The 24957-nt window shown below is 29.2% G+C and overlaps 1 protein-coding gene across 16 annotated transcripts in view; it reads right to left on the reverse strand.

The window, feature by feature from the left end:
• The window catches only part of LOC118193846 (bromodomain adjacent to zinc finger domain protein 2B-like), a 356880-nt gene extending 335771 nt beyond the window's left edge, over positions 1–21109 (reverse strand). For 9 of the 16 annotated variants that reach the window (XM_085824657.1, XM_085824656.1, XM_085824646.1 and 6 more), the window contains exon 1: positions 20930–21105. The gene's annotated coding sequence lies outside the window, so the exon portion shown is untranslated. Of the gene's footprint in view, positions 1–1251; positions 1384–20929 lie in introns of all 16 variants that reach the window. The other 7 variants (XM_085824658.1, XM_085824652.1, XM_085824655.1 and 4 more) reach the window with 4 other exon arrangements.
• Between the last annotated feature and the right edge of the window lie 3848 nt (positions 21110–24957).

Genomic DNA, 24957 nt, shown 5'->3' on the forward strand with positions numbered 1-24957 from the left:
TAAGCGTTTTCGCGTTAAACGTGTTTTTCTGCAATACATTTCCAATTACAGGAAGTTAACAAAATATTTTTCTTGATCAATAAAACTGATTTAAAAAAATTAGATTTATTAAAATACACCTGTATATAGGTTCGATAATAAAAAATAAAAAAAAAAACCCAATTTTAAAATAATAATAATAATAAAAAAAAAAACATTATTGTGAAAGTAACAAAATTACTTTTTTGTTATGATCACTGAAAGTGCTATATGCATCTTTTTACTTTGCACTAAATATTACAAAGCTTTTTAGTTTTAATTAGTACTTTTTAGTGAAAGAATTTTTAATAAATGGGGCAATTTTATGACATTTTTTTAAAGTAATAGAATTGTAGTTATAAATGAAAAACATGATTTTATTACATACCTACATGGAAATCATCTGAACTTAGTAACTAATACACAAATTCTTATAACTATTTATACTTATTTAACAGAGGGTAGGCATAAAATTTACATTTTACCCACTAAAGCCAAATACTACCATTTCCTTTCAAATTTGTAAAATTCTGTTATAATTAGACTTATGAATACCGTATTTGATGGCATATAAGATGCACTGGCATATAAGACGCACCCTTATTTAGATGGCCACACACAAGGAAAAAAAGTTTCAATAGCATGGTTTCTTTTAGTTCACGTTTTGTAAAAGCCAAATAAACAATTATTGAATGCAATTACCTTCACGTATAAGACTGTGTCCTTCACGTATAGGATGCAGGTAACTTTTTTGAGACCAAATTTAGGAAAAAAAGTGTGTCTTATATGCCGTTAAACGCGGTACATATCCACATGCAGATATTTTTACATTTTATACATTACATCTAAAATGCTTTTATTATTTTATATCTAGTGTTCCCAACCCTTTCTAGCTTGTGAAAAGGCTATGTGGATCTTCATATATTTATGTAATAATGTGGTTTGGGAGGGTAAAGATGAAACCCAAATCACGCTTGAGTCATGGCCAAGAAGACTGTTACTGAAATGATGAATGGCATGCAAATCACAACTGGCTTGCTGGTTAAAACATCTTTTTTTTTAACAGGAACAACTATTCAGAAATATACTTCTGATTAAAACTGATACAACACTAGGGGTGCTAAACATAACCCACAATTTCAATATATGTAGTTTACATTCAAAAAAGGCGATGAAACGACAGATGTGGTTTATTCAGGCAACAGCAAGGGAAAAAAAGGAATGTATACTCACTTCAGTCCTACTTATAGCCAGAAAGTTATTATATTAATTCTGATCAGCGCCCAGGCTACAGATTCACAATGCAGAGAGATTGCAGAGAAGGAGTGATGTAACATGTGGCAGAGTGATGCAGCAAAGCATATCCTTTGAAGAGGGGATGCACTTAATTAAGAACTTAAAGATCTATTGCCAATTGATTCCAATTAGTTTAATAATTTTGTTCCATATTTTATATTTTACATATATATGTAATATTCCCAAATAAAGGCTGTTAAAAGCTAATAATTATACAGTTAAACAATTTTCAGATGATGTATTTATTTAGGTGTCAAAGGTTGAATACTAAAAAGGAAATTGTAAAATAAAAGTTTAAAAATTAAAAAATACATTGAAAACTTATACTTTTTATTTTACTTTTTGAAAGGAGGTTCAGCAGCAACCATTACTAGTAGGTTCTTAAGAAAAACACAGTTCACTAGAATAACGTTCCATGACACAAAAAATAAATTTCACCACACTAATACAAATTACTCACTAGAGAATGAAATGCCAACCTCTGACTGACTTTTTCTAATTTAATTGGTGCTTACATAAAGACTTCAACTTCGAGAATATTCCATGGACAGACTTATTTCCCTGTTAACTAAAAAAGGTTCCTGAAGATAAAAGTATTTTCTGATCTAAAATTCCTAACTTTTTCTATAACATTGTGACTTATTATTATTAAAAAATTTTATTTGCAATATTTTATCATGAACTTCTTAGAGCACAAAGTAAATATTTTGTGAACCCCCTCAAAGTTTCTATGGCTCCTGGTTCGGAAACATTGTTTTACATTAATTGGTTAAATTTGAAGTGCATCTATATTTAGCCACAAAAGTATACATACGGTTAAATTTTTTTCTTCTTTTTCCTTTTTCTTTAAAGGAAATTTACCAGAGTACATTCTATTAAATGGTTCATATTTGATAAAATATGCAATGGCAAATGGAGTGGTGTCTTCACAGAAAGACTGATAAAAAATAGATTCAAGAGTACTACACATGAATAAATGTGTGAAATTCATTATTTTATGATGCTAACATTAGTTATTGCACAAATAACATACATGTGACTGACTGCTTCACATATCTGATATAGCTCATATAAGCTGCACAAGTTTTGAAAAAAAGATATGAAATCAAATTACTATTAAAAAATAATAGTCTGATAGCTTTTAATTATTATAAGTATCTAATATTAAGTATAATAAAGAAAATAATATTTTTAACTAGCAGATGATGAGTAAATGATAAAAAATTGAACATGTGCAAAAATAAAAAAATGACACTATAGTACAATGATTTTTCCTTATTTATTTATTTTTTGGAAGGGAGGGAAAAAACCTTTATATTCAAAATTTGATTATGAATTTTTTAATTTAATTGCAATTATTGTGATATGAACAATATGAATTAAAAATGTGAAAATAAAACTAGATTGCAATAAAATTCTGAAAGTTTGCTAATTATGTTGCATATCTGGATATTAAACATGATTAAGAAAAGCAAATTTTTAATTAACAGGCACAAATTAATTGGCATGGAATTAAATTTATATGAGATGTGATAACAGCACAAGAAAGTATCACTGTACTTTTTTAAAGAACTAGAAAGCTTCAAAATTTAATAACCAATTAAATAATCAATTAACTTTATAAAACGAGTAAAATCTTATTTTTTCTTTACTTAAATTTTGTATTCTTTAGAACATCATTTTAATGGAGCAAATAAATTTTAAAAATATCACAAATTTTAATTAATACAAATTTGTAACAGATCATTTAACAATGAAACAGTTACAAGTTATTAAGTGATCGTAAATTAGAAAATAAAATATATGACAGAACTGTTAATGATACTGTCAATACCTTTTCCTGGAATCTTATTTGGCCAAGTAAGTTATTCAATTAAAGCATTATTTGAATTTTAAAATATGATGCATAAAATTCAACCTTAATGAAAGATTTTCACAGGACTAGTTTCGATGGTTTGACCAAACCACCATCCTCAGCTGCAAAACTGCAAATGTTTTTCACGGTTTTGCAGCTGAGGATGGTGGTTCGGTAAAACCATTAATGTAAGAGCCAACAATAATTCTAATTCTCTCTAAATGATGATTTTATATTTACTTTTATTTAAATTTTTTGTTAGTCTTTTTGCAATAACTGCTTTGATATTAAGTAAGAAAGAAAATACATGCTGCGAAAAATATATAATACAAAAGTGAAAAATTAACAATAAAAAGAGAAAAAATAAGGTTATTTGAAATAAGATTTCAACTTTAAAGGAATACAAAAGAGTAACAACACTAAGTATTTTTACATGGAATTTATTATTTTCAGATGCAGAGGCATTCTTTAAATATTCATCCACTTCAATATCTAATTCAGATGTTTCATTAACTTTTAATCATTTCATATAATCAACTTCTTTTTAACAGCAGTAACTGTTAAACTATAACTGTCTTCTGCATATAACTTAATCCATTTATTAAGGAAAATGGAAGCATCTTTACACATCTCCCTAAATTAACATATTTAGGGTTTAAGATTTAAAAAAAAAAAAAAAATCTAGAACTGTGAAATGCTCAAAACTAGGTAAGTTATACAGAGTGGGAGAAGTTTACTAACATTTACATTATCATACATATAAAAATGAGTGATATATAGTCAGCTGATTTCACTTTCGAAAGTTACAGCTGTTTCAACAAAATATCACTGGATTAAAATAATGAAAAATTCAACTATAGATCAGTGTTAGATTTGCAGAAAAGTGCTATGCATCTTGAAGGAATATTAAAATTTTTTCTTTACTGCTTAAAGTGTAATTTTACTTTATCAGATTATCATTAGCTTCACTTTATTAGATTATCATTAGCTCATTCTGTTTATATTGCAAAGGTTGCTGAAAATTAATCCTATTGCATCATTTTAAATTTATCTTTTGTAAAATAGCAATGAAAATGCTGCTTAATTGGAATATCATTTTTTTTTCAGTTAAATTTTTATATGTTGAATAAAAATGATTAAAAAAAGAGTAATGCTTTATATTTATTTTACAGCCAAACACAGAGTACTTAAAATCCAGCCGTGTGGAATTTTATCATTTCAGGATCATTTTGCCACAATGGTTGCAGGCACAAACCTGTACCTTCACGCAAATAAGCTGCGACACTTGAAGACTAGCAACAACTCAACCTTTTTGTGACCATGAGTAAAATTAGACACTGCTTACAATACAGATTGGGAAAGGAAAGAGTAGGTGAATTACCAGAACAGATTAACAATGATTTTGTAGGTACAGTTCTACTGCACATGCCATATAGTTCCACCTTAAGTTTAGCGACAAACACCCCAGGAGGATGCATTTGACAGTCTATTACCCATCTTTTGGCTTGTCAGTATTGCAAGTGCCCTCATACCACACAGACACTATACACTTACTAACATTCATGCCTACTCTGAGATTTGAAACCTGGTCCAATGGAACAGTCAGCGTAACTAGGCAATAATTTGAAAAATAATATACTTTTCCCCCTTCAAGTCTCAGATAATGAACATCATTACGAGATCAAATATCATTCTCAGATTTCTTGAGGTAAAAAAAAAAGGCACGAAATTCAGCAGAACGCTCTGGTATGTATTGCTTTCATTGAACAATCTGGTTCTTAAAGACAAAAGAACAAATAAACTCTCTGATAACAAGTTCACACATTACAAAATTCATCTGATTTTGTGGTCAAACATCCTCCTCCAGTGCTTAAATTGTGCCGGAACCCAGCTCCAGTACTTCTCAATTTTTAAGATAAATTAAAGTTCTAGCCAGAGTGCACCGAATCCCTAAATAAGATGAGCTCCGGTATTCCTTTTTATAAAACTGAGCCACAATTTCAATGAAAAAATTTAGAATTCCTAATGTTTTAGTTTAACAATAAGCTCAGACGTTGCAATACTCTATTTCCTTAGAAATACGAACTCATGAGAACATGAGACGTTCCAAGTAAAAAGCCCTCACTCACATTTGGAAACCTTTCCCTTTACATTGCTATCAATGGTTACAGTTAGTTATCTTCGCAGGAAGGAAAATTTCCGTTCTTAAACATGCGTTAAGTAACAGCAAATAAAATAAGAAAGAAATACTGAGATAAACTGCTCAAGAATGTCCTATACATCGTCTTCCCACAGTATCCACTAATGTAAGCAAACACGGGGGGAATTGAAACCAGCAACTTTACATTCATCCTTAGAAGTCAGATTCAGGACTGATTTTACCCCTGACACACATCTGCTTGATGGCTATAATTATATCAGCAGAGAGCCACGGTCAAACAGAACGTTCTCTCTCACCAGGATTCCCCTCATTTTATGTTTCTATCCACTCATACCCTCACGCTCTCATTCTGTTTCGCCCTGTTTTTAGCATTATCTGAATTTTCATCAGCTATACTTTAAGTATATTTATTTTTTGTGATGATAAAAGAACTCCCCCCCCCTACGATCAGAGCTAAAATTGGGCCGGCTCTGGTACTTCTTAGTTTTTGTAATAAATCATAATTCTAGCCGGAGCGCACCGGAGCCCTAAATAAGAAGACTGTGGCATTTCTTTTGTTTAACTGAATAATGATTTCAGGAAAAATTTTATGTCGAAAATTTTATTTTTAGCAATAAAATTATATTAAAAATCGCTTATTAAATTTAATTTATCTCTCTACATTTAATTTAATTTTAATTATTTCTATAAATAATAATTAATTATCTAATAATTAGCAATTAAATTATAATAAATTAATTGTGTAATAATTATTGATTAAATAACAATTTGAAAACATTAATTAAATAGCTCTTAATTAATTTGATAGCAATTAACCGTTTAAGTTTAAAATTATTAATGAGTTTAATAGGCATTTTATTTATTTATTTACTTTTGCTCCTCTTTGCTGACGGTCTTCCATAAGGCTCTGGTATTTTTAATTTTAGAAATTAAGCCCTGTCTTCCTCTAATCACTCTGGTGGTACCTAACTGCTCAAGTCTATTATTTCTTGAAAATGGCTAGAGTTTGTACAAGGAATTTTGTATGCCTGTATTTATTTATGTGGATACATGAGAGTGTGCATAATAATCATATACACAAATAAACTGTAAACATGATCTTGGAATAAAATTCCCCCTTCTTTTTTTTACCTTCTTCTCATTGGTATTCATAGTACCTCAATATGTTTATTAACAAATGAACGTCCAAATTCTGGATTCTCGTGAATTTCAAAATATATTTGAGATTCAAAAATTCAAATTTTCTTGCTCTTTCCATCAATTCAAATCTTTTGAGTACTAACCTGAAAACCTACCCAATGTTTTCATTAAAAGCTTAGGTTATTCAATTATAACATTTGCAAAGTGTTCTACATAACACAAATCTAACCATATCACTATAACTCAACAAATTTATTTATTGATGCCCAAAATTATCCATTGCCTCCTCACCCCCCAAAAAAGGAGAGAACACAACTGTTGTATTTTCAGTTGATCTAGACTAGTGAATCTCAAACTCTTTCTTGCATTGACCCCTGTTAAATGAATGGTTTTCTTCCTGGACCCCTTTACAATTTCCTCTATAATATTCAGTATATAACATAATCGAAAAACAAATTGCACATAAATAATTTAAAGATTACAGTTAGATTAAGAATTTGAACAAAAGTTTAAAAAATGGTTTAATAGATTTATGCTTAATATTTTATATTATTATTTTTTAATTTTATAAATATAAACAAACTTTCAGAAGAAAATCCCCGATTTGAACGGACAAAACTTTGATTTTAATTAATGTGATGGTTTCATTTGATGTATTGATAAAATTTGTTTAATATTTGACATAAAACTGCTTATTTTAATTTTTAAAACAAAAAATATTCAAATTGTTTCTCATTCCAATTATGCATTCTCTGAATTTTTCCTATTGTATTTTCTTGCATTTTTGTGTTTCACTTTTTTTTTTATAATGCGCTTGTTTTGTAACAAATTTATATATGAAAAAATATTGATTTTTAAAATTTAAATTTAGCAAATATTTTCTATTCGTATAAAGCAAATATAAAATTCTCTATTCGTATAAACAAAAAAAATTAAAATATAATTTTAATTTTTTTTAAATATATATTAAACAATTTTAATGTATTTTGCCCTATATTTTTTTTACTACATAGTACAGCTTTATATCAATAGACAATAAATTTTAATCAATTTAATTTTATTAACAAATTTTAGTCAATTTAATTTTATCAATATAATTGTATTAATAAATTTTAGTCAATTTAATTTTATTAATAAAATGTTTTGTAATCAATAGGATCTGCATTATGCCAATTAACTACTGGTGCATATTTGGCTATCAACCCGCAATCAACCCCTTTAAAATTTCATCGACCCTGTTGGGAACAAGTATCAGTTCATAGCAGTGCTCAGTGGTACACTTCTAATTTTCTAGACAAAATTCATTCCATGTTTAGCATTTATCTATGTTAAGGTTTCCAAATCTTTCTCTTGCATCAACCTTCTTTTAAAGACTTGTTTTAATAATTGCACATAAATAACTAAAAGATAACAATTACACTAAGAAAAAGAATAAATGTTTCGAAAAATTGGTTTATTACATTTATATTTTATTATTGTGTATTATCATTATTTTAATTTTACAAATATAAGCAAGATTTCAGAAACAAAATAACAGATTCTAATTTGCACAAGAGTTCGATTGTAATTAACATAATGACTGTGCTGGATGTATTTGCGGAATTCTTCTTAACATTTGGCATTAAACTGCTTAATTTAATTCTTAATTGACCTCATTCAAAAAATGTTTCTTGTTTTCTTTAGTAAATGATCGACTTGATTAACACCTACTTCCACAAGATAAAAGAAAAGTTAATAGTGTTGGTTCGGTAACAACTTTTATTTGGGGTTATTTATGTTGAATAGCATTTGAATTTAAAAATTTAGTGTACCCATGTGTATTGAATAATTAATTTTGTATGATACAGCTTTCTCTAAATAAAATAACAATTAATTAACACTTTTATTAATATTCTTTGCAATAAATGGAATTATGAGAAACAACTGCCAGTACATAGTTAGGCATGAACCCTCAATAGACCCCTTGATCACTGCTAACCCACCTTTAAAATTTCACAGACTCACAGAGGGTCTACACTGTGGCCATTTGGGAAACCGGATCTTTGTGAACTCTTGAAATAATTTGCACCCCCACTTCATACCATATCTTAATTCTGAAAAAAATATAATACTTCACTATATTTTATCAAAATTATACTAAGAAAATGAACCTGAAGATCCAAAAGTTCTAATTATATATTTCTTTTATTAAATTTTGATATAATCTACTTTTTGCCATATTCTCAAAAAATTCTGAAGAAATATAATGAACTCAGAACTATTACATAACAATATCTTATCAAATTATATTAAAGAAATGAGCCTCGATTCAAGAATTTTAATTTTGTATTTTATTTACTAAATTTTGAAATAATCCCCTCTTCTACACTTACTATGATCAAAAAATTTTTGAAAAATTGTTAAAAATTTTAAATGTTCCTTAACTACATATTATAGTAAGAAAATGGAAGTGAAGATTCAAGGGTTTTAATTAGGTTTTTTTTTTTTTTTTTTTATTTTTTTTTATTTCAAAATAACTCACCTTTTCTACACTTGATACGTTCACAAAAATTCTAAAAAATATAAAAAATCTGAACTATTATCTAATTATATTTTATCAAATTATATTGAAAAAATAATTATATATTTCTTTCATTCCCTAAATTCTTAATAAATATCCTTCCTCTGTATTTGTTAAAATCTAAAAAATTCTGAAAAAATATAAAAAAATCTAAACGCTCACTGAAACTATGCATAAAGGAAAACAGCATGAAAATTGTATAGTGTTAATTATGTAAATTGAGAAAATGAACTTTGAACTTTGAAACTTACAGTTTAAAGATTTTAATTATGTAGACTTTAAAAAAAATTTTTGAAATAATCCCTTCCTCTACACTTGCTATGATCTAAAAAAATTCTGAAAAAAAAATATGTAAAAAAATCAAACTGTTATTTAACTATATTTTATCAAATTATACTGAGAAAATGAACCTCAGGGTTCAGTTTTTTTTTTTATTATTATTATTATTTCTTTTACTTAATTTTGCAATAATCTTCCCCCGCTGCACTTATTATAATAACAAAATATTCAAAACAAAATCAGAAAAAATTTGAATTGTTACTTTAACTGCATTTTACCAAATTATATCAAGAAAATAAACCTTCTTCAAAAGTTCTAATTATGTATTTCTTAGTAAATACAACTGAATTTTTAAAAACCATGTTCTTATACTTTCATTAAATGTAGATTACAAATTTTGCTTTAACTAAAAATTTTAATATTCTTTTTTTTTAGCCCAAAGGGTCGTTAGAACCAAAACGTCATTTCACTTTGTTTTAGAGTGTTGGTTCACTTTTCAAACTGTTGCCACCAAATATTATCACCAAATAAATTAATGCATTATATTTAAAGAAACTAAATTATGAAGAATTCGAATAAATTTTTCTCGCATTGTGAAAAAATGCTACTTACAGCCATCTAATTTTGAATAATGTAGTCCTCCAACCAAACATGGGCACTTAGAAGCCTGAATTTTGAATTTCAAATTTGTTTTTTAATCTATTTCAAATTCTGTAAAACTTTAATATGAATTTTGTATTAACCTGAATATGAATTTATTGTTTATTTAAATATGAATTTTTTATTAACAAATTTTATGATTTCAAAGCAAGAATTGGCAACACAGTACAGAAAAAAACAATTTTATCTCCAGCACGCAACACTGTATCGGAAATTCTAAAGATATGCTGTTTTTAAATATTTTGTGATGTTGCTGTTGAACTGAATTTTATGCAATTTAAGTGCAAAGTGGTGGTGTATTTAATTATGGCAAAGCACACTAGGGCTATCTGCTTAAGGGGAGGGATGCCTTCACGGAGGACTTTCTAAGGGAAACTGGCTCGTATACAAGTTACACATGGGGAAAACCACGAAAACACCCATGCAGCCAGCCCGTTCGCGGGATTCGAACCTCGGACCGAACTACCAGTGTTCAGCGACCTTACCGCTCGGCCGGTGGTGGGCCCATTTAAGTGCAAAGAACCATGATATTAATAAATAAAGGTAACATGCAAAAGTTTAAAAAAATACCCTTTTGGATTTTAATATACAATTTGAAAGCTTTCAGATTTTCTTTTTTATTGTTCTATGAATGCTTTGAGGGATTTTCAGAGAATTTAATTGCACCTTTTCTTTTCATCATCATAAAGAAAGACAATTATGATGGTTATATTTATAATGACATTTCGCTTTCTCACAATTTCTGAATTAGTATATTTAATTATTTCTCAAGATTCAATATTGTATATTTTATAAAATCTCATAATTCTGAGGCAGGGAAGAGTTTAGTTAAAAAAAAAAAAAAAAAAAAAAAAAAAAGACTGCTTTAAAAAAGGAGGGCAAGGAAATATGACATAAAATTTTTGTTTGTTTGTTTTAGTTATTTTAGCTTTAATCTTTTAATAACACAGAAAAGTAGGTTTTTAAATTATACACACTTTTCCTAAACAACTTTTCAATATACATAAATGATCGGTTCATCTGCAGCCAGGCTTCCACTACAGAATCATCCATTAATTTGCTTGTATCTGCACCAAAATCTGCATTTAAAATTAAACCTTCTGATCATGATAAAATACCAGAGTAACATAACACTGAGATCTTTTCGAGATATTCGCCTCACGTCTTTTTTATTTTGGTGTACTGCTTTGGCGCAAGCACCACTACTTTGGTTTCACTTCTTTCCTGGCAATAATTCACTTTATTACCATTGCTCATGCAACCATATACATATTTTTATCTAACTAGAGTTCTTTTTATTTCTGAATTTTCTAACAACTTTTCTCAAAAATTGGGAATTGTGACATTTAAAGAATAAAGTATTCAAGAATCAATAATTGAAATTATCTGATAAAACTTAAATTTCCTCATGAATAATAAGTCACTTAAAAAATTACTTTAATCTGTTACTTTAAAATAGGCATTTGGAAGTCAAAATCATCCTCCCCACACCATTTATGGTTGTAACATGCATCATCATCATCACACAGAGGGATTAGATGACTTAAGTAAATTAAAAGTTTTGAACAACTTTTGCAGCATTTGTTACCAAGGTTATGAAGCAAGCCAGAAGTGGAAGAATGGAGGCTTCATAGGAGGCTGAAATTCAATGAATGCGTACCTCAATAAATAGCATCTTTAATTAATAATTAACATTTCAGTTAAATAATATTTATGCATTTGAATTCAAGTACTGTTTCATTTAACAAAATTTTTTAGTCTGAAAATGATTTTAATGCCAATTGTTCAAAGCCATATGTATGAAATGTAATGAAAATTATTTAACAACAATTATTTTGTGATTAACTTTTTATTTAATGCAATGCTTTCTGTTGCCCATTCTCCTCCACCCATTAAAGCATCCTCAGATTAGCCAATTTTGTCACTTGTGATCCTTTAATACTGTTTCAATATAGAAGTCATGTAAATATCTCCATGTATATTACAGGAATATTTAAGAGTTTCATGTTAGCTTTGAGTTGCTTATGTAATAGAGGTGTTTAAATTTTGTTTTTTAATATTTTCCACTGAAATTTCTTTGGTCTGCAAGGAGATGTATGCACTTAGCCTTCTCTCAAAGTTCTATTAACCTTGAAGTAGTTAAAAAGTCATGTTTGTGAGGCACTGCACGAAGCTGTAAGAAAGTTGCTTTCAGCGTTTCTGCAAATGTTTTGGCAAAGACCACAGGTTTTGTCATCTTCAAAAGGTGTTCTGACTATGTTTTTCCTATACTGTCATAGGAAGCTTATGTATGGTGTTCTGATGCGGTGTGCTATTAAGAAGTTTAAAAGGCTCCTTTCTGTCACTCGCTCTTGTTTGACGAGTTAACAGGATTGCACCCTTGACCAGGGTCAGTGCTAGGCATTTTGCCATCCAGTGCAATCTCAGCAGGTCCCAAGTTCTGTTGCTTGGCCCCTGAATAAATTCTAAAACTTTTGCCGCCCTTAATTACATAAATGTGTGTCACATGTACTTTTGCCGACATTGACGGATTGTGATGGGAAATCTGTCTCTGCAACTTGGAAACTCCTGCCTTCTTCACTGCACTGCTATTGCTCAATGTCCACCTCAGCATGGTGAGTGGGTGGCAACATTCCTCAGAGAAGGGAGCAGCTAATGGCCCCATCATGCTGTTTCTTGGTGACCGTTTCAGTTCATGGGATCAGAGCAGTAGTTCAATGTTACACAACTCGCACTCACAAAAACATCCCTTGCAGTAGGATTGCTGTTTTGGCTTGGTGATGAACCATAAAGATGTGCTCCTGTTGGAACAGGCATAAGTATATTATATTTAAACTGGTGGTAAACGAAATATTGGAATGCTGACAACCTATTCCATAAGCTTGTTATATTAACAGATGCTGTGATTGTTATGTACTGATATATCTGGTAAAGTTTTATCTACTAATATAATGAACAGTTGTATTATTGATGATATGCGATTCAAGCCATAGATTCCTAGTGTTCATTAGAAAATATTTCTTTTTTAAATGGAAATAACTAAAAATAATCCTTACTAATTTTGTTGAAATACTACAGAGTGAAGTACAACTTCCATTCATAATATAAGAATACGAACACCATCTTTCTGACATGATTTGCATAAAAGGTAAAATAAAGATGGAACACTGCTTTACTTGGTGACAAGTAACAAACAGGCAGAAGACAGAATGCAAGGGGCAAAAAAAATGGTAGCTCCTCCAAAGCGAACAGATGGAAATAAAGGGGCAAAGGGATTTTAAACAGCATGGTAAAATCCTCTAAAAAGAACAGATGGACAGATAGAAGCAGAAGACAGAATGCAGGGGGCAAAGAGAATGATACATCTTCTAAAGAGAACATGGAAATAAGGGGCAAAGGGATTCTAAAGAGGATGGTACCTTCTCTAAAAAGAACAGATAGAAGTAGAAAACAGAGAGGGGCAAAGAGAATGGTACCTCCTCCATACAGAACAAATGAACAGATAAAAGATAAAATATTAAGGAGCAAAGAGAATCCAAAAAGAATGGTCCAGGTACTGATGGCAAGCTAATGTTTTGTGAACTATCCTGGCTTTTCCATATGCACTAAACTATGGCTAGTACCAGGGACACTGCAACTGATGCAGCAGAATTTTGAAGCAGCAAGTGTTCCCCCCCTCCCTACTTAGGAAGCCACCAGGAGGCAGAATTAAGGAACTGCAGAGACTCCACCAGGTGGCAAAAAGTCTAATGGTGACACTGATTGGATTTTGTAACAGTTTTTAAATGTGCAATTCAAAAATTTAAATAACATTAATTGTTTCATGAAATGATAAATTAAGATTAATGTTATCCTTAAGAAATAACTTGCTGTCTTTAGTTAATTCTTTACCTTCTTGGATTAAATGTTACATAACAATAACTCATTTTGCACCGAGTGCTTGTTTTGTAGAAATATGCTAACTTTTCTGTATTGCTGTTATTCATAAAAATTTTCATATTAAACAAAACAGTACAAATTCAAATTTTTTACAAGATTTACAATATGATGAAATGTTTACATGTTAAAAACATTACAGTTCTTAGGCTATTGGTTAAATCTTTACATTACTGTAAAAAAAAAAAAAAAAAATCAAATTAATTTCCAGCATTCCTAACAGTTGGCGTTACGACCATTCAAGTACACCATAACTAATAATAGTGATACTTAACAAGCCTTATTAAAAGAGGAAATAAATGCTAATTAGCATTTAGGTATAAAAAATGCAAAGAAATAATTAGGTATGTTGTGCAGCAAAAACAAACAAATAAATCCCTGGAATTTGCATAACACCGCAACCACTCTAATTCCATTTTTTTCTAAAAGAAAAAAAAGGTACTACTCTTGTATGCGCACTCAGGTCGCCAAACGCGGCAATATGTGTTGTGCACTGGTATTTGGCACGATCGAGTGTTCTGCAATAGTTTTGGGAGCGATGTTGGTTTCTATGGCAACCCTTTTTTACGTGGAAACTTGGATTTGCTAATTGGTTCATGTGGTGTGTGGTAATTCAGTGATTTATGACATGTTGGCAAAATTTTAGTCGCGTGCCTGGTATAACTATTTTTGTCGGTGACTGGAAATTCTACAAGTATTTAGGAGAAGAGGGTTTTGAACATTTATTTGTGAAAGATGGTATCAATTTTGTGGATAGTGAGTCTGGCTGTCCTATAAATATGATAGAGATTATGTGGCGGCATGTTAAAGCTACATTGCCTACTTATAATCGGAAATGCGATTTTGTGTTTTATCTGGTAGTTTATATATTTTTCCACCATTCTGAAACACGAGAAGATGCTTTTACGAAATTTGTGGTGAAACTGTTTTGGTGATGTTTGAAATTGGTATTTCTGCTGTTCGAAGAAGCATGTATTTTATTTTATTCTTGTTCTTATTTCATAGAATTTTACATTCATTGTCTTTTTAGTATGAATATCAATCATTATTGCTGTTTTTTTTTTAATTGTTTGAATTTTTTTTTTTTTTTTTATTGCACAATGCCTAGATTGTGCAATTCGTAGAATTTTTTTAAACTTTAAACAGAAAGCTGTGTACATGGTATTCTTTGAAATTTATTGTTGTTATGTTAATTTACTTAAGCTAGGTGTGCCCTTCGATGCATGGATTGTGAAATTCTGTGATGATTTTTTAAGTTAAAACATATCGCTGTGTACATGAATTCTTGTCAAATACTTTTGGTTAGAAACTTTATGTTTTTGCTATCTAAATTTTTTGTTTTTGTTTCGTATTTTTAGCTTAAATTGTTTGTTCAAAACGTGGTTTTTGCACATGCGAAAACCGTGTTTTCGTAGACATTTTAAGCTTAAAGTTCAAAATGTAGAAAAAAAATTTAGATAGTAATATAACACCGTGGAGTTTCTTAGCAAAAATATTTGGCGAGAAATTTGTTGCCAAGTGAGGGCGTATATAAGAGTAGTTCCGAAAAAAAGAATGATAGCTTACATTTACAAAAAAATTATTTACAACATGAACGTACATTACTTCATATATATTTTATGTTTAATTAGTTTATGTTCCGCTCAAACCACTTAACTTACTAGCTGGCCTTTTTTTAGAACGAATATCACTACGAATAGCTTTTAAGAAATATTTTAAGTGATTTTACAGCAATTATATTCCCATAAAATTTTTTCTGCATTTTTTCTTTTCTACTGCAGTCTACAATTTTACAACTGAATTTATAATTACAACTATCATAGTATGTCGATAAAAACTGCTGGACTTTGAAATACAACAAAAAGAATGCTTACGAAAATGGTTCCACCATGCTGAAACTAATGACTTGTTTTAAGTGTGGTTGCTAAAATTCTGCATGTTTTGAAAATTTTGGCAAATTCTACAAGATGGTTGCATTAACATGTAAGTACCAAATTTCTTACTGAAAAACACAGTTTACACAAACTTTCAGAAGTTAAGCTACGTAAATAAAATATATATCACACTATGTAAATAAAATATATATCCTACTTGATATAGCATTGGAGCAAATATGCTCCCCTTTTCTTTAATTTATAAAAATAAAGTCTTAACAGTATTTTTCAAATATCTATTATTAATGATATTTATATGTCAGTTATACTGACCTTCTAACCTAATTAGTGAACAGATTTCAGTTATAACTTAAGAAATGAAGCAGACTGTAGCATTTATATTTTTTGGAGATAATAGTTTACTGTAACATTTTATTTATAGTCCTTAGGTTGAAAAATGTCAAAACAACAAACAAAACAAAAATATGAACGAGTTCAGATTTTAACAGTCACCCAAAAATTCTTTCAAAGTTTCATGTGGTTTATCATATAGACTATACATGACTTGGTGAAATAGTAAAAATTTTATAGCACTAAATGAATATATAGTTAGACTCACATGAAAATGTTCTATATTTTCAGCATATTTGAAAAGTGAAAAATATAGAATGTCATTCTGTAAAATTATTTAACGTTTTAAATTAGATATTAATGATTAACGTTTCAATTAGATATCATGAATTAAATGCATTTTTATTTAAATCAATTCAAAAGTAAAAAAATAATATTCCTAAGAACTGCATCTATTGCTTTTCAATAGCTTAGTTTGTTTACACATAACAGACAAATTTAATCTGAAAGATGAATATCTCTCATTTTGCCAAACAGCAATAGACTCGAATGAAAACTGAAACAACATATTTAAAGTGAACTGCCGAAAATCACGTTTCGAGATTAATAGCTTTTTTGGGTTTTTTTAAAAAACATCCCATAAATTCAAGAAATTATATGGAACATCATAAATATAGTGTGGAGCTATGTTAAGCTTTTCAATGTTAAGATAATTTTCATGGAGGTGAAACTATGAAACTTCTACTGCTTCAGATATATTCTTCTATAGTATATAATAACGGAACTAGGGGGATTGAAATATAGAGAATAGATATTTACATTTTATACAGACACTTCTAGAATTAAACTAGATATGATCAACGACTGACAATTAAAAACATCTTGAGGGTTACTAACTGGCATAAGTAACATAAATAACAATTAAAGGTTGATCTTTACATTACGGTAACTGGTAGTTTGGCGACATTTTGGAGGCGATAAAGGTTACTACCTGGGACTTTGGTAATAATGTGAGCAGTACTGAGTTCCGATTATGCATTATTTTGTGTGGGGGAAATGAGAGATCATGGGATATGTCATGTGATATTAATGGACGAATTACGGTTCTTTAATCGGAAAAGGGGGGAAATCGGGAAAAAATCTGGAAATTTTGTATTTGGCTTTATTCTGTGTTGTGTGAAATAGTGTTTGTGAATTTTTGGATCCCATGGCCGTAAGTAAAGTGAATTCGAAATGGGTATTTAGTGGTATTGAAAAGGATAGTAAGAAATGTTTTTTAAGGTTGTGTGAGAGAGAAATAAACATGTTTTATTATGTTATTTATTTTACCTGGTATCTTGCTTTGAAAGATAAGTATGATTTTAAAGATTCTGAAAGAGAATGAAGAAAAGTGTATCCGCCACGTAATGAAGATTCTGAAGGAGATTAGGTAAGTTAGTATTTTTAATTATTTTTATGCATTGTTGGAAATGTAAGGTGGAAAGGAATTTGGTATTATTGGGAAAATTGTTATTAGCAATGATTTAGTTTAAAGTAATTAGGATTGTAAGGTAATTTTTATTAATTGAATGTATGTGCTCATGTATATTTTAAGTGGTGTTTTTGAATTTAATTATATTTTAATGAAATGATAGTTATTTTGTGAATTTTATACTTGTAGGAATTTGGTGTATGTTTAAGTTGAAATAAATGTGCATGGAAATAATTTAAATATTTGATAATAAATATTTGTAATGCTTCATGTATGAATTCGTTGGTGACGTGTATAATGTAATAGATGATTTAGAGGTAAAAGTTTTTGGATATTTTATTTATTTTATATGTGGAAATGTTCATATTTGTAAAGGGTAAATACTTTTTCGCGATCATGTAATTTCATATATGTTCTTTTTACCGGGTTTAAAGATTGAGAAAATTGTCATGTATTTTCGTGAAATTTTTTTAATTTATGAGATAAAAGCAGTGTACATGGATATAGTGAAGAGTGTGCGCAATGCCATTTTTGTGCAATTCTGGGATGTTTTTTGAAGTAAAAATAAGTCGACGTGTACATGGTTCAGTGATATTTTAATGAAATGATAGTTATTTTGTGAATTTTATGCTTGTAGGAATTTGGTTTACGTTTAAGTTGAAATAAACGTGCATGGAAATAATTTAAATATTTGATACTAAATATTTGTAATGCTTCATGTATGAATTCGTTGGTGACGTGTATAATGTAATAGATGATTTAGAGGTAAAAGTTTTTGGATATTTTATTTATTTTATATGTGGAAATGTTCATATTTGTAAAGGGTAAATACTTTTTCGCGATCAGGTAATTTCATATATGTTCTTTTTACCGGGTTTAAAGATTGAGAAAATTGTCATGTATTTTCGTGAAATTTTTCGAATTTATGAGAAAAAAGCAGTGTACATGGATATAGTGAAGAGTGTGCGCAATGCCATTTTTGTGCAATTCTGGGATGTTTTTTCAAGTAAAAATAAGTCAGCGTGTACATGGTTTATGTGTATGTGTTATTTTGAAAAACGCGTAAGGTGTATGGTATTGTGCACTTTTTCCGAATTTTGCAGTGAATATTTGTCATGATTAAGCAGTTTTGTTTGATAAAATTTCTAGCATAAGTGTAATTCGGCTAGTAGATTGTTGGAAGAAGTGTTCAGTAGATAAGAAGAAAAGAAACATGTCTTTACTTCGTGAAGACAAAATGGCGGCGGGGAAAAAAAAAATAGAGGGTTGCTGTAGGGGAGTTGGTCGCCAAATTTTCGCCAAGTTACCGTAATGTAAAGATCAACCCAATTAAATATTCACAATTCAGTTGATGGTTTGTAAAATTCAAATAAAAAATTTTGTAAGCTTAAATCTTCAACGTTGGAATATAAAAGTTACCAAAAATTTAGTCTGTATTTATGAAATTTTGTATGTTATGAATAAGCTTATTTATCAAAATGATAAATAAATACATATCCTAATTAATAATTTCACTGCATAATAATGTACTAAACCAATTTTCAATTTTAAGATAAGAAATTTTGCTAAAATTATGCAAAACTGACTAATTTTTATGATACCATTTAACCATTGCATGCTATTATATTTCCACAGAAAGTTTATCTCATGTTGCATAAAGAAACTGAACAGAAATTTCTACATTATATTTGTTTTCAGTAATGCCAGTTAACACTTACAGGAGTTTAAAATAGCAAATCATAAAATCATTTTGTAAGGCTAAAATAGTTGAAAACAACACTAAGGGGGAGGGGGAGATTTGATTAAGAACAGTTCAATAATTAAGCATAATAGCTTGCAGTACATAAGGACTAATTAGAAATTTTTCATTTCCAATTACGAATAAATTTAAAATAAATAATTATATCAACAATATTCTTCATTAATCTTTCTCATTACATAATACTACATTGCACTGCTATAAATTTTAAACATTTATTATTTTAGCTAACAGAAAAAAATCTTGACAATACACTCAAATTGCAACAAAAATTATCAAAATATTGCAGTGAAAGGTATTCATAAATTCAAGTTTATGTAACAAAAAATTCAGAAGCATTCATAAAAATTAATTTATTTTTAGTTCCAGAAATTTTTTTAAATGAATTAAGACAGGTATCATAATGTTCTAAAAATCAGCTTTGGGAAAAAAGATTATGGAATAAGTACATTTTATAATTCCTTAATAAAATATTAATTATTTTTTCATACAGGATAAAAATATTGAAAGAAAGAAAGCTTTATTTATGAGATCAAACTTTTTTTTTCATTCCACTTGGTCACATCAAAGTTACATAACAAAATAAAAATGCTAAATAATATTTTCATAAGTTTTGCGATACAAATTGTGCCCATATCATAATAAAAATAGAACTAATTCAGTACGAAAATTACATATTAGATACAAAGATGAAACAAAACAAAATATACAAAGATGAAATTTAATACACTACCATCGCTAGCGATCTTAGCAGACGATTTTTCAACACATGTTCTGACAATGTTTATTTATAAAAATAAAAACCGAAATATCAATAATTTTTTTATATATAATATACTAATTTATAGATTTATTTATTAATATATTTCTTAATTTTCAGTCGGCAGATAGCATGAGATTAAATCAATCACAATGTACCTTTAGTTTATATATTTATATGTGTATGACTTAACAACATACAAACAGCAATATGTTACGATTAAATATTAAAATTAAATTTATAATTTATTTAAAATTGTACAATTCTTAAATGATAAGGTTCATGGAAGCTTAAGAACTAATTTTGAAATCCATTTACATACATATATTAATATCAGAAGAGAACAGGAGGCTTATTATCCATGTAAACACTGTCAATCACACAGGTAAGAAATACAAATAAGAAATACATGATCTTAAAAAATATTCGAAACAGGACGCCATTAAAAGTAGAAGGTTAGATTAAGATTCGGCATCACAGTTCAGCTTCTAATAAACTTTATAATATTTAAATTAATAGATCTGGATTGCTAATGTTAAATATCCACATTCAGCTGTCACATGTAGTTTGACAGATCATGTAAACACCGGCTCCCGATGGCTTCTATAAGGCCATAGAATATCTACGATTAAGTAACGCGATTATAAATCCAGATATATCGAACCTAGACGAAACGCAGCCGAAAGTAACCAGAATACGAGAAGTACTTAGTATTTCGACAGGACAATGAACACATAAGCTAACTAATGATTTAAATGCTAGATTTCGCGGCTCCCCGCGGATTAAACACCCAACTAATTGGTACTTACGGTAGTCTTGATGTTCTAGATTAGTTTTTCGTAAATTTCTAATCAGTTTAAGCTTCGAATATCTCAAGAAGCTAAAAAACGAGTCGTCTTTGTCCTGAGACCGGCGTTTGCAGGGTAAAATGGAGTAGTACTGTGAGGAGTGGAATCAAGCCTGCAGGAAGGAGCGCATGAGGTTTGTGACGTCATACCATCTTTGTTAACAATAATACACATCAGGACTAAAATCTCGAAGATGATGACTGCTGTATCTACTTCTGTGTCTGTTTATTAGATGAGAGTGTTGGGTTAAATCTGTGCCTTCTAAACACAGAACTTAAATCTGTTAAACAGGTATAATTCTCGATGAAACGGAGTTACGAATATAGTTTCGGAAACTTAAAAGGGAAAACTTTTCCGTTTAGGTGTTTTGTTGTGGGGCAGGTAAATTTCACCGCAGCGGGAGTTCAACATTTGAAATAGCATAATGCTGTTAAAAATAGTTAAATAGTCCTTTTGCATTATACGACCAGGCAGAAATAGCTTATTGTAATAAAGTTTGGACTATAATTCCTTCTTTTTTATTATTTTTAATATTATTTTAAATAAAATTAGAAGTTTTTGAATTATTAATGCAACTTTCGATTTGAAAAAAAAAAGAAAGTGCGGTTTTGATGATGACCGGCATATTGATGAGAATAATCATCAATAATATTACTATTTTTAATCCGTTTTTTCAAAATTAAATCTTCGTAAAAGAGGTATTTAATTTATATCAACTAAAGTGTAAAATTAAAAAACAGGAATTTTTTTCTGTGCTATCATTTAAATTAAAATGATGGGAGCATCTGATTGATGATAACTGTATTTTTACAAAAGAATCGTCAAAAATATAATGGAATATTAAAATATTAATAATAAATAAATAAATTATTTAAGTCATTTAATAAATTAGATCATATTTCTCTGAACATAGAAGCACAATATTTTGACTCTTTAAGTCATAATAAAACGTACATCTGCATTTAAACCTTCTTCATAGTTGATTTATGTCTTCATAGTTGAATTACTCATATTAGATTATCTTTCAAATAAAAAAATCGAAAATAGAGTATCCCTTTATTTTACTATCGACATATTAACTTTCGAATCGTGCTGCCATCTATAACTCAAAAAAGCTATTAAAATTTATGTAATTATGATTAATTTCTATTTTGAACTTAAAACCTTTAAATAGTATTTATTATAAGTATATTTTCTTTATCTTATTGCATAAATATTCTAATGAATAATTTTTACAAAGCAATTTTAAAATCATTGCTTAAGAATGTTAGGAATCTCCAGTGGAAATCATCGAGTGCACTTCAATTGCTTTAAAAAAAAAAAAAAAGTACAAAATTTAAATCTTAATAGCATCTTTTTTAATAAGGGTTAAAAATAATGAAGTAATTAACCGACTAATAAAACATGATCTGTGTGAAAGGTGAGTTTGGTTGTATCTCCATTTTTCCCTTTTTTTCAATTTATTGTAAACTTTCTAAATTGCATTTTCTGGTATCAATTGTTTTTTAATATATTTTTAAATTATCTATTTATAAATAAAAGCACATTTACTATTTTAATTTTCCCCCATAGTTTCAGCATATTAATGAAGGAGATTAAAAAGAAATTATGCGAACACTTAATTTACTGCCTCGGGATATTTTTGTTTAATTGTAGGCATTTAGAACATTTTATTCGATTAACTAACTAATACAAAAACAAAGATGTCACTAAGACAAAGATGTAAACATATCATGACTATTTTCGTCAAGTCATTTTTTAATGGAGAAATAATATGCTTTCTTAACTCAATAGGCAATTTATTTGTTGTAAGAAATAATTTTAAAAGATTTTTGTTTTGCATACTTGAGAATTTAAAGAATGTTACATAACTAACATTAATTACGTTTTTTTAAATTTTTAAATCATACAGTTGTTCAAAAAATAGAAACAATGCGTCAAAAATGAAATAATCGTATTTCTAAAAAATCAGATATTCTTAATTATTTTTAATAATTGCTCAGTGCATGAAGAAATTATGTAATCTGATTACGCTACACTTGCATCAATTAATTACACATCATTAACAAAATTGATTAATTAATTCCGTAACTAATTAGTTAATTAATTAAGTCATTTTAATTAAACATTAATTTTAATTATTTGAAATTATATTTAATGAAAATTAAATAATAATTCAATTCAGTTTATCTTTCTGAAAAAATTTCTGGTCTCGAAAATTAATAGATAATGAAGCTGTGCAAAACTTTGACATGATAATTTAATGACGCTTTTAAATACTAATGCTTTTGTTGGCACTTATGAAGAATTATTTTTGACAAGCAGACTGTCCTTACAAAATATGAAAATTTACTGAGAACTAATGCGATTATCCGATCTTGAGCTATCCGGACTTCGAAACTTTAAATATTTAGATTTCTTCTTATAAACTTGTAGTGGTTTTACTTCGAAATGTCAATTTATTTTTCACTTTCTCGCATTCTTATGCATATTTTTAAATATATGGTTGTAGCGAAAGTTTTCCACCAAAAAACGTTCTTAATAAAGTTAGAAAAAGAAAAAAATATGAAAGTAGTACCTTCAGTGCGAGTAGTAATCACCATCAAAAATCTATGATTTTTTGCCAACGTTTTGGTAGTTTTTCAAAGCAGAAACTATTTGACCATAAGTCAAAATTTCGTACTTCCTGTGTAAAGTAGAAGATAATACCAGCAAGATGTGGCTGCAGGCGTGAAAAAAGGTAGAAGTCCGAAGGAGCGAAGTCGGGCTATATGGTGGGTGTGGCAAAAGATTCATTCGAGTCCGTACATAACCCAGCTTGTGAATGCAAACACATATGGTTTTGCATTATCTTGATGGAACATCACCTTTTTGCGCTCAAAATCATTTTGGTGTTTTTCCTTGATAGCAGCGTCAGTCAACACGGACTAGCATCTCTCTGTACATCTTACTCTCGAGGCTATTACCTTTTTCCATGTATTCTTTGTGGATAATAACACGGCTATCCCACCAGACACAAAGCATGATCTTTCTGTTAATGAAATCGCTGCTGACGCGCTCACCGGGCGCAGACCAACCCCTTTTTCTGCGTGCGTTGTTGAAGTAAATCGACTTTTCATCACACGAGATGATACGGTCCACAATTTTGTCGTTGCATTGATATTCGAGCAGATTAGAGCAGCCCGAACACCAGCGACTGAATTTGTACGTCAAGTTTATGAGATGCATACCGCGACTAATGGTCATGGTACTAACGTCTAGCTCCTTAGCAAGCTCTGGAGTGTTGCAGACTGATCTTCTTCCACAAGTTCTCGCAGGTGGGCATGATCAGCATCAGTAGGCCGGCCGGAGCGCTCTGCTTCTTGAATGTCACAGTTCTTGTTTTCGAACTTTCGGTACCAAGGTTTCACAATGTCACGTGAAGCAACATTAGCACCTAAAGCTGTACACATGATTTGGTGACATTCTGTAGCTGACTTTTTGCAACTGGAAGTAAATGATGGTTCTAATCTGGTAGTGTGATGGTTCCATTTCAGAAACCTTGTACTTAATGAAAACGATATTTTTTTACAAATTTCACAACACAGTGTCTAAAGCTAAATAAAATCTTTAATTTTCCATTCAGATTTAGACCGTCTGTTATTGATTAACAAGCTGGAAAATTTAAAAGTAATAAACAATCTTCTTAACGATTTAAATCTTTAATTTATTAAACTTAATGGTGAATCTAATTGATATAAATTAAAATACAAAAATGAATTTTCGCTTTTGTTTCATTTATTTTTTTAAAAAACTTTAGCTGCAAATTCTTTTTCGAGAAATTAGACTGTAATCTGAAGTTTACAAATTGCTGTTCCCTCTCCTTAAAACACTGGAAAATCTTGCACCGAAGTCTGTCGAAAATCCGTAGATGTTGTGCTACACTACCATGCATTTATTTTTCATGCAAACATGACAAATGTTGACACTGAGTGAAACGTATGTTTGCA

This window comes from Stegodyphus dumicola, chromosome 10 (assembly GCF_044657685.1).
Source record: "Stegodyphus dumicola isolate Sdum_Otavi_A_Nest chromosome 10, ASM4465768v1".
NCBI classification, from domain to species: Eukaryota; Metazoa; Arthropoda; class Arachnida; order Araneae; family Eresidae; genus Stegodyphus; species Stegodyphus dumicola.